The sequence below is a fragment of the Zosterops lateralis genome, assembly GCF_965231275.1.
Source record: "Zosterops lateralis genome assembly, chromosome: 24".
NCBI lineage: Eukaryota > Metazoa > Chordata > Aves > Passeriformes > Zosteropidae > Zosterops > Zosterops lateralis.
In genome coordinates, this window is record NC_139784.1 from 4,724,799 (window position 1) to 4,736,189 (window position 11,391).

Sequence of the window (11,391 nt, forward strand, 5' to 3'; positions counted from 1 at the left end):
AGGCCCCTTATTTCTAGTATAGCATCAGGCCAGAGGTTGTCAGATGTCCTATGGGAATGAAAAGACACAAAATTCAAAAAGCGCCTTTGAGAACACCCAGTTGCTTAGCAAGAAGCAGCTCTTTATTTATAAAGTGATAAGAAGAGTGTTTATCATGTTTCTCTGAAGTGCTGCCCATGTCTCTTGAGCATCCAGGGGAGATGGGACCAGGGAAGGGACAGTGAAACCTTTGGGATCCTCCCCACTTCCTACAACCAGCAGTTAATGGAACTTATTGCTGAACCAGAGGGCAACCAGGGTGAATCACTGTTGAGGTTTTCCTTTGGCTTTTGTTTCCTTTTCATTTCCTCCCTTTTCCTCTGCATTTAATTTTTGCCTTTGTGTGGCCTTTCTCTTTTCCCTTGCATCTCCCCTTTCCCTCTGCATTCCTTTCCCCTTTGCATTCCCTTTGCCCATCCCTTTCCCAGTTACTGATTGCAGAAGCAACAGCAGCAGCATTTTGATGGAAGCAGGATTACATAAGGCACCTGTGACATGCCTGTGATTATTTGAGCTTGTGGATGTTTCCTGTTGTCCCTCAGTATTCTTGGAGAGACTGACAGAGAAATCCACTTTGATATCCAGCCTTTAGCATCCATAATTGATTTTCCAGCCTTAAATATGCTTTTGCCAGCCAAAGCAGCCTTGAGCATCAACAAGGATGATATTGGGAGAGAAAACTCTCTTGTCAGCAGAGATTTCCCAAGATCTTCCCTGGGCAGGGCCACGTACCTCCTACTTGGAGGCACTCAGGAGGTTGAGGGTGTACAGGGCCACAAACAGGGCTGCCACATCCTCAAAGGGCTGATCCCTAGGGAGAGCTGATCCATCTTCCTGGAGCTGCACTCCACTCAGCTCCACCAGGGCAATGGTTAACATCTGTTCCTCCTTGTGTGGGAAGGAGAGCAGGCTGGCATCCACATGGAAAGGCTGTATCTGTTTCTCCAGATCATGTTTCAGTAGGTTTTCAACCTTAAAATGACAATTAAAAAAGCAAAATCAGAATTTTAACCAGTAAAGAAGTAGTGACGTAATTATGGAGATATTGATATAAATAAAATAATCTATGCCCCGTTGAAAGGAGCCAAGTGTGATGTGTGTTCTCACCAGCTTCAGCTGTTGGGACACAATCTTCTTTCCAAGGATTCCAGCACCAGCAGCAGTTGTTCCTCCATTAATTCTGCAGAAAGAAACTGGGTTTGGATCCAAAGCCTCTCACCAAGGTCAGTGGTGGGATGGGAATGGAGAGCAGGATGGGAGAGAGTGAAGAGAATGGGAAGGGTGATCATTCCTTGTAGGAAATGTTCCTTTGGTCAGAGGTTCTTCTGAAATTTTAATGGAAATGATTTGTGCAGGCTGAGTGTGAGAGTGATCTGGCTGTTACTGACAGAATCATGGAATAGTGGGTTGGAAGGGATCTACAAGGATAATTGGTGTCCAACTCCCATCCCTGCACAGGACAATCTCAGCAATCTGAGCATGTGCTGAGAGCATTGTCCAAACCCTTCTGGAGCTCTGTGAGCCTTGGGGCTGTGACCATTCCCTGGGGAGTGTGTTGAGTGCCTGAGCACTGTCTGGGCTAAGAACCTTTCCCTGATATCCAAGCTAACTGTCCCAGCCAGAGCTGCAGCCCTTTGCTTGGGTGCTGTGGCTGGTCAGCAGAGCAGAGATGTGGGCTGGGCCTTGGGAGGAAGCTGTGAGCACACTTCGAGGGAGCAGGAGGCCCTGGATGGGTGCAGAGGGGGTTTCCCTCCTCTCCCCTCCCTTCCATGGGACTGGGATGTAGATTCCACTTGAGGAGGAGGAGGAGGAGGAGTATGAGAAGGCGGCAGGAGGGAATGGCAGGACTGGGAGTCATCCCTGCCTTGATTTCCCTCTTAAAGACCCAAAGGCTCACCATGCAAAGCGTCAAGGACGTAGGTGATTCCCTCTGCCAGCTGACGGAGACAATCGCTTGGAGAATGCTGTAAGGAGCTGAACAGGGCTTGTAAGTCTGGGCTCTGAGTTTTCAGCTCGTAACCATCATTCTGCTCAGCAACTTCTTCCATCTGCAAGGAACAAGGAAAAGCAATGTGAGGATTTGAGGTCAGAGGCTGCTGCTTGTCCAGAGCAGAGAGATGTGCTGAGTGAGGGAATTTTGGATGGACAGTTGTGGCCCAGGGCAGGTGAGTTGTGGGGCAAGAGGTGTGGTCCTGGATGTGTCTGTATTTCTAAAAGGTGGCAGTAAGAAAAGCTTCACTTACTTTCTGGCTGAGCTCTTGAAGGAGTTTGTTGTCTCTCATGACAGCTTTGATGGTGTTTAAGATGAGGAGCAGCATGTCAGAATACATCTTGGAGAAAATTCGACAGAAGTATTTAACTTCTTTTTCCACTATCTGTTTTCCTGGGAGAGCTGCAAACCAGAATGAAACGGAATCTGTTACTGGAGTTCTGGGAGTTTACAGGTATTTCTAAACCCAGAGTTTGAAACCCTCGTATGAGTGTTCATGAAGTAATAAGTAATTTTGCATTGTGATGTCTCAGGGAAGAGGCAAATGCAAATCACTCCTGGTGATTTGTTTTATGCTGGGAGATTCCATCTTACCCAAAGCAGCTGAAATTTGTGCAAGTGAAAGCTCTGAAATACATTACTTATGCTCACCTTGTAAACTTGTGGTTACCTTTACTTTCTTTGGGATATGACGCAGCTCTGAAAGAGAATAAAAGGATATTTACCGTGTTTTGACTTCCGTCACCACTACTCCTAATTTTCTTTGTGGGGGACCTGCAAACCAGAAGGAGTTGAAATCTGTCATCTGAGTTCTAGGAGTTCACAGGCATTTCTAAACCCAGAATTTGAAACTGTTGTATGAGTGTTTTTGAAGCGATAAGGAATTTGGGCAGTTGTGACGTCTCAGGGAAGAGGAAAATTCATCTCTCCTGGTGACTTTTTTTATGCTGGGAGATTCCATCTTACCCAAAACAGGTGAATGGTTGTCAAGTGAAACCACCCTGCTAAGAGGACAGAGTATTGGGCGTCTTTCTAGGAGATAACCTGGATCTGAAAGAAAAGAAAAGGACATTTACCATGTTTTGTACCAGCCTTCCGCTGCTGGTCACAAACCCCGTTTTCACCTTGTTACTTTTCTTCTGATTATAAAATAAACAAACCCAAACTCTGCTCTCTGTGCCATTTGTCAGCAGGAGCTTTGCAGCTCTGGAAAAAAATCAGAGACTTCCTTCTTTCCTTTTCTTACAGACCCCTCTCCAAACAGCATCTTTCTTGTGTAGCTCTTTGACCTTGCATGTGCTGTCTGGCCTCCCCCAAGTGATTTCTGTCCTTCACACTGCCTCCCTCTCATTGCAAACACATTTAGAATATATCTGGGGTATGGTGATTCCTCATAAAATATTCTTCCTTTTGTGCACCTTGTCTGGAAGGGAGAGACTGCTCATTTCTGCAAGTTACTTACACCATGCTCCATCTCTAATGTGTATCTGGATGGTCCTAAAGGCCAGGGTGCAGCCCTTGGGTATGACTATGCCTTGGGTGTTCTCTCTGGTACCCTGGTCAAGAAAAACAACCTGTTAGAACACCTGGGTGCAGGTGTTGGGAAAGAAAGGAGACAGAAGCCAAACCTGTGCAGAGAATGTAGCATAAAATTTGGCCATGCAGCCCGTGTCTGCCGTGGTGGATTCCTTGTACTCAGCCTCCTCCGAGGCCTCGAGGGTTTCAGTGACCAGGTATAGTTCTGTTCTCTGTAGTTGTTGAATGAAGGAATGATCCATGTTGATTTTCCTAAAAGAGGAGAAAGATTGGAAGTGTCTGGAGCACCAGGAGCAGCTGACACAGATGGGGGCACGTGTTGGTTTTCCATGGCCTGGTTTTTGGTAGCAGGGGTCCAGAGAGGTGGCTTCTGTGAGAAGCTGCCAGAAGCTTCCACCATGTCCAGCAGAGCCAATCCCTGATGGCTCTGAAGATGGACATGCTGCTGGCCAAGGCTGGGCCAATTAGAGATGTTGGTATCACCTCTGTGATGACATACTTCAGGAGGAAATCTAAACAGATTGGGACACAGATTTTTCCTAGCCAGAGAAGAGGAGGAGGAGGTGAGAACATGTGAGGGAAACACCCTGCAGACACCAAGGTCAGTGGAGAAGGAGGGACAGGAGGTGCTGCAGGTGCCAGAGCTGAGATTCCTGTGCAGGCTGTGATGAGAGCATGGTGAAGCAGCTGTGCCCCTGCAGGCCCTGGGGCTCCACAGGGATGCAGAGATCCACCCAGAGCCCATGGGGAGGTGTCCATGCTGGAGCAGGTGGATGCCTGGAGGAGGCTGTGATGCAGTGGGAGAGCCAGTGGAGAGAGGGGGCCCTGCTGCCAGGCTGGAGCAGCCTGTCCCTGGAGGACTGCACCTGTGGAGGAGTGACCCACAGCACAGCAGCTGTGAGAGGACTGTTGCCCATGGGAAGGACTCCTGTTGCAGCAGTTTTGGCAGGACTGCTGCTGGTGAGATGTGGAACCACGCTGGAGAAGTTCATGGAGAACTGTCTCTCATGGGAAGGGAGCCTCACAGTGTGGCAGGGGAAGAACTCCTGTCCCTGAGGAGCAGAAGAAAACCTTGGGTGATGAACTGGCCAAAACCCAACCCCATGGCCTTTCCCTGGGAGTGCTGTTGGCAAGGAGGGAGGGTCTGGGGGAGAAAAAGGTGTTTTTAAGGGCTTAGTTCATTTGTCATTATCCTGCTCTGATTTTGTTGGTAATAATCTAATTTTGTACCTTTAAGGTGAGCCTGTTTTGGCCTTTGAGTGTTTTCTCTAGGTCCTTAACTCATGAACCCTTCTTTTAATTTTTTCTCTCTTATCTGCCCAGCTGTAGCAATAGAGAGAGAGTGAGTGACTTTTGTCAGTGCCTGGCATTTGGCCAGCATCAAACAACATCAGGGGATAAGGCTGTAGTAGAGGAGGGTCGGGGGTGACCTTGTCATTCCATTCACTGTCTAACATGGCCTAGTTAGGGGAAATTCATGCCTTAAGGTCTTAATCTTGGTTTTAGGCTGTTGAAAACCTATTGTTGATCTGATGCATGGTGGAGAGGGATGACTGGATTGTGTGTGCTCCCTTTTTCATTCCTTACCTTTCTCTTTTCAGTGCCTCCAGTGATTGTAGTGATATGCTCTTCTTCTGTACTGTGATAGAAAATTCATTGGATGAGGAGGCAGCTCCTTTCACTTCTACACTTGCAGGATCACAGGGAACCCTGACATCTCCATCAGCTTTGTTTGTGCTGGTTTTCTTGACAGGAAATTGGCTGGAAACTTGATAGATGGACTCTGAAATAAATCCACATGTTATCTCAACCATGACTACACAGACTCAGCACTCTTAAGAATATCATACACGAGAAAGCTGGAACACGGTACAGTTTTGCTACAGATAGTTCAAAAACATTATCTATGGTATTTGATTAATTCATGTTGATAAATTTGGGCTTTACCTATTTGTTTGCCATCTTTTCCAGGCAGCAGCACATCATCCAGTGTGAACCGTGTATGGTGGTAGTAGGGAGCTGAGCGATATACAGTTTTGGTTTTTTTGTTTTTAATCAGTAGACAGAGGGGCCTGAAGTGCTCATTGTCTGCGATGCTCTCGACAGGGACCAATCTTTTGCTTGGATCCACTTGATTTCGAATGAATTTGGTGAGGTTTGCGAACATTCTGCTGTGGCTGAAGTTTTGAAGCAAAGCAAAGTGGCAATTATTTTAAGACAAAAATTTTAAGAGAAATTACTTGAAATATAGCAGAATGTTGTAACAAAGCATTCTTTAATTACTAAGAAGTTTTCAAAATATTGACCCACATTGTCCAAGGACACAATTTTCACAGGATTGTGACAAGGTATATTTGGAGAAGAAGCAGCAGGAGCTGTGAGTTATTTGAATTTGTCCCTCTTTGCTGGTGATTCCCAGTGATTGTGCAGAGAGAATGCAGTTGGCAGACTCTCTGGGTGCTGATTTTGGGGACAAGTGTCTTCCAAAATAGAGGGAAATCAGCCCAGCCCAGTCTCATTTGACAGGCTCTGTTGGTCTGCTGGGGAGAGCTGGTGTTTGAGGGCCAGAAAGAAATACCTGGGTTTTTTTCAGAGACAGCTTGTTTTAATCAGAAGAATTCAGTTTCACTTTTCAGACGTTTTACGGGAAGGAAGTGAAGAGGGGTTATTGAAAAATCCAGACTGGTTTTGGTGGGAAGGGACCTTAAGGCTCATCCCATTCTCCCCCTGCAATTTTCAGGGACACCTTCCACTCTCCCATGCTGTTCCAAGCTGCATCCAACCTGGCCTTGGACATTTCCAGGGATGAGGCTGCCACAGCTTCTCTGGGCACCCTGTTCTGGGGCCCAACCAGTCTCATGGGAGGAATTTCTTATCAATATCCCATCTAACCCTGTCCTCTTTGAGTTTAAACCATTCCAAAGACAAATAGTCTTGTGTGCTCAATGATAGCAGCCCATACAGGACTCATTCCCCTGAAAGTCTCCAAGAAGAGAGAAAAACTAAACAGGAGACAGAGAACAATTTAACAGAGAACTCCCACCAATCCTCTTCCCTACCCAAAGTTCTGGGATAGTCCCAGTTTATGGACTGAGGGACATGCAGAACAGACCGTGGGGCTGCTGAAGTGATGTGGCCTCTGGAGAGCAGCTGGACTGCAGAAAGGTTCTCCAGCTCTCTGCCAAAGTTGTAGCAGTTTCCTAAATACCAGAGCCATGAGTTGCTCAGGATGCTGGCACCACCACAACTCCAGAGCAAAGAAATTGCATTGTCTTACCTTGCTAACGAGGGGCTCCCCAAAGCGATGTTAGATCCGATCCTTGCTGGAGGATCCCTGGGTGTTGACACCAGGGTTATTATTGTCCAGAGTTACTCCCAGCTGGAGCAGTTTGCTGTTGTCATCACCAGTGTTCTGCTTCCACAAATGGGCTGTCGCTTCTGTAACTCTTCCTTGAGTAAAGTCTATTACAGGGGCTGTGGATAACTTGAATTTCTTTATCACGGTCGGGGGAGACAGAGACAACATGAAAGTTCATGCAGCAAAGACAGCTTTAGTGGTGTGCACAGGTCTTATATAGGCTATTGAGGAGCCTTTTTGAATACTTTTGAACCTGGTTGGCTGGAATTTGGTTACCGCCCAGGCGGCTGGGCAATACTTATCTGAGTAATTTTGTCACATTGGCATCTGCCCTCTTGTAGTCAAATCCCTCCTCTCAATGGCCTCTCGAATCACAGTCCAGGCATTTACATTCATATTTCTTCAGATATAGGAGATATAAGTCCATCCTTGGAAATGTCCAAGGCCAGACTGGAGAGGAAGGTGTCCCTGCCCCTGGATTGGCTTTAAGGTCCATTCAAGCCGAAATATGACATCATTGCATGAATCAACTTTATAGAGCCATGTAACGCTGCTCTTCTTTGACAGATGGAGAAATTGACTCAGGAGGGGATATTGGCAAGAAATTCTTTTCTGTGAGGGTGGTGTTGCCCCAGAACAGGTTTTCCAGAGAAGGTGTGCCTGCCCAATTCCTGGGAGTGTCCAAAGCCAGTTAAACATGGCTTGGAGCAACCTGGGCTAGTGGAAGGTGTCCCTGCCCATGGTAGGGGATGGAACTGGATGAGTCTTAGGGTGCCTTCCAACCCGAGCCATTCCATGTTTCCTGGATGCATTGCCATGCTTTTATCACAGCAAACGCCATTCATGTGAAGATTCCAGGAGGTAAATGGAAGTGTTTACCTGAACACTTCACTTTTATTAGTCTCCCTTAGAATACTATACAAAGGAGAAATCAAAATATTCACACTTTATTTTAGAAAGTTTTTTACATGAGACACCTGTTTCTACAGCAAGGGCCCTTATTTCTGGTACAGACTCAGTCCTGAAGTTGTCAGATGTGCCATGGGATGGAAAAGACAGAAACTTAAGAAAATGCCTTTGAGAACACCCAATTGCATAGCAGGGGTCCACAGAGGTGGCTTCTGTGAGAAGCTGCCAGAAGCTTCCACCATGTCCAGCAGAGCCAATCCCTGATGGCTCTGAAGATGGACATGCTGCTGGCCAAGGCTGGGCCAATTAGAGATGTTGGTATCACCTCTGTGATGACATACTTCAGGAGATAATCAAAAGAAATTGGGACACACATTTTTCCTAGCCAGAGAAGAGGAGGAGGTGAGAACATGTGAGGGAAACACCCTGCAGACACCAAGGTCAGTGGAGAAGGAGGGGCAGGAGGTGCTGCAGGTGCCAGAGCTGAGATTCCTGTGCAGGCTGTGATGAGAGCATGGTGAAGCAGCTGTGCCCCTGCAGGCCATGGGGCTCCACAGGGATGCAGAGATCCACCCAGAGCCCATGGGGAGGTGGCCATGCTGGAGCAGGTGGATGCCTGGAGGAGGCTGTGATGCAGTGGGAGAGCCAGTGGAGAGAGGGGGCCCTGCTGCCAGGCTGGAGCAGCCTGTCCCTGGAGGACTGCACCTGTGGAGGAGTGACCCACAGCACAGCAGTTGTGAGAGGACTGTTGCCCATGGGAAGGACTCCTGTTGCAGCAGTTTTGGCAGGACTGCTGCTGGTGAGATGTGGAGCCACGCTGGAGAAGTTCATGGAGAACTGTCTCCCATGGGAAGGGAGTCCCTCAGCATGGCAGGGGAAGAACTCCTGTCCCTGAGCAGCAGAAGAAAACCTTGGGTGATGAACTGGCCAAAACCCAACCCCATGGCCTTTCCCTGGCGGTGTTGTTGGCAAGGAGGGAGGGTCTGGGGGAGAAAAAGGTGTTTTTAAGGGCTTAGTTCATTTGTCATTATCCTGCTCTGATTTTGTTGGTAATAATCTAATTTTGTACCTTTAAGATGAGCCTTTTTTTGCCCTTTGAGTGTTTTCTCTAGGTCCTTAACTAATGGAGTGTTTGTTTAATATTTTTTGTCTCCTCTGCCCAGCTGTAGCAGGGGAGAGAGAGTGAGTGACTTTTGTCAGTGCCTGGCAATTGGCCAGCATCAAACAACATCAGGGGATAAGGCTGTAGTAGAGGAGGGTAAGGGGTGACCTTGTCATTCCATTCACTGTCTAACATGGCCTAGTTAGGGGAAATTCATGTCTTAAAGTCTTAATCTTGGTTTTAGGCTGTTGAAAACCTATTGTTGATCTGATGCATGGTGGAGAGGGATGACTGGATTGTGTGTGCTCCCTTTTTCATTCCTTACCTTTCTCTTTTCAGTGCCTCCAGTGATTGTAGTGATATGCTCTTCTTCTGTACTGTGATAGAAAATTCATTGGATGAGGAGGCAGCTCCTTTCACTTCTACACTTGCAGGATCACAGGGAACCCTGACATCTCCATCAGCTTTGTTTGTGCTGGTTTTCTTGACAGGAAATTGGCTGGAAACTTGATAGATGGACTCTGAAATAATTCCTTGTGTTATGTTAAGCAGGACTACAGCAACTCATCACTGTAAGTATATCAAACACAGGAAAGCTGGAACTTGGTAGAGTTCAGCCACAAATTGTTCAAAAATATTATCTATGGTATTTTATAAATTAATATGGATGAATTTGGGCTTTACCTATGGGTTTACCATCTCTTCCAGGCAGCAGCACATCATCCAGTGTGAACCCTGTCCACTGGTAGCAGGGATTCAGGTGGAATATGTGTTTTGGTTTTGGGGTTTTTTTTCACTAGACAGAGAAGCCTGAAGTGCTCATTGTGTGCGATGCTGTTGACAGGAACCAATTTCTTGCTTGGATCCATTTGTTTCACAATGAATTTGGTGGCTTTTTTAAACATTCTTCTTTGGCTGAGGTTTTGAAGCAAAGCAAAGTGGATTTGTGCCTTGGGAAAGAGGCAACACAAATTAAGATAAATTACTTGAAATATTAGCAGAACGTTTTAACAATGCATTCCTTTAATTATGAAGAAATTTTCAAAATAATGAACCCACATTATCCAAGGACACAAATTTCACAGGATTGTTACCGGGCATACTTGGAGATGCAGCAGCAGGAGCCAGAGGTTCTTTGGATTTGTCCCATTTTGCTGGTAACCCCAGTGATTGCGCAGAGAGAATGCACTTGGCAGACTCAGGGTGCTGATTTGGGTGACTAACGTGCCCCAAAATAGAGAGAAATCAGCCCTGCCCAGCCCAGCCTTGTTGGGCAGGCCCTGGTGGTCTGCAGGCAAGAGCTGGTGTTGACAGCCAGAAAGAAATCCCTGTTTGGTTTCTGAGAGAGCTTGTTTTTATCAGAAAGTTTCAGTTTTGCCTTTCAGATGTTTTACACAATGGAGTTGAGGGGCGGGGGGGGGTCTCGGGTTTAATCTGGTTGTTTTCTCACCCAAGATTCCAAAGCTGGCTGGTGGCTCGTGTGGGCACGAAGGGAGTGATTTTCCCTCTTGACCCATGAAGGATTTAGGGTCTGCTGTCTGACTCTGTGTCTGTGTTCTGTGCTGAGCTCGGTGCTCGGTGTTCGGCACAAGAATGATGAGGAGTCTCAAGGTCTTGGTTTTCTCGGTTTCTCGCGTTGTTTATTAGTTCTTATCTTACAATTCTCTGTGTCCAGCCAAGATGTTCAGAGCAGCTCGGACACAAAGCGACTCCCCCTGTGTGATGGGAGATCGCTACCTCTTATACAGATAACTACGTACCCATTGTTTACAATTCTATGCCAATGTCTATCACCTATACTAACAGGGTCATGTCTACTTTGACCAATCCACTGAAACTACTTTGTGCCCACGTCACTGCAGAAGATGGATGCCAAGGGAGAAGAAGAACCCAGGGTTCCACCCAGATTCCTCCATCTTGTCTCCTTGCATCTACATTCTAAAAATCCAAAACTACAAAATCTTCTGCACAGTGAAAACCACACTACTCTCAGTAACACATTTGTGACTTGCAATTCTTCTCTGTGTTGGATGTTTTTCACATGGACCAAAATCAAAGACTGTGTCTTCCTGGGCTCTGTGCCAGGCAAACCCCCCTGCACAGACCCCAGACCCTCTTTCTCAGGTCCCAGGCCTCTCTACCGAGGTCTGTGACTTCCCAGGGCACCCAGAGGGATGCCCTGGACTCCAACAGGGGGGGAGGCGGGGAGGGGGTAATCCAGACTGGTTTTGGTTGGAGGGGACATTAATGTTCATCCCATTCCTCTCCCTGCCATGATCAGGGACACACTCCCAGGTTGCTCCAAGCCCCATCCTACCTGGCTTTGGACACTTCCATGGATGTGGCAGCCACAGCTTCTCTGGGCAGCCTATGTCAGGGCCTGATCAGCCTCACAGGGAGGAATTTCTTCCCAATATCCCATCCAGTGCTACCCTGTTTGTTTCAGTTTAAACCATT

General features: G+C 47.1%; 1 pseudogene across 1 annotated transcript; it reads right to left on the reverse strand.

Annotated features, from left to right (window-relative positions):
* Positions 1 to 754: 754 nt before the first annotated feature.
* LOC310918845 (gasdermin-A3-like) lies at positions 755 to 3,807 on the reverse strand (annotated as a pseudogene). Its single transcript has 6 exons — positions 3,658 to 3,807; positions 3,492 to 3,585; positions 2,283 to 2,431; positions 1,937 to 2,087; positions 1,147 to 1,219; positions 755 to 1,011 (listed from the first exon to the last, which is right to left on the reverse strand). The product of its transcript is annotated as a gasdermin-A3-like (transcript).
* Between the last annotated feature and the right edge of the window lie 7,584 nt (positions 3,808 to 11,391).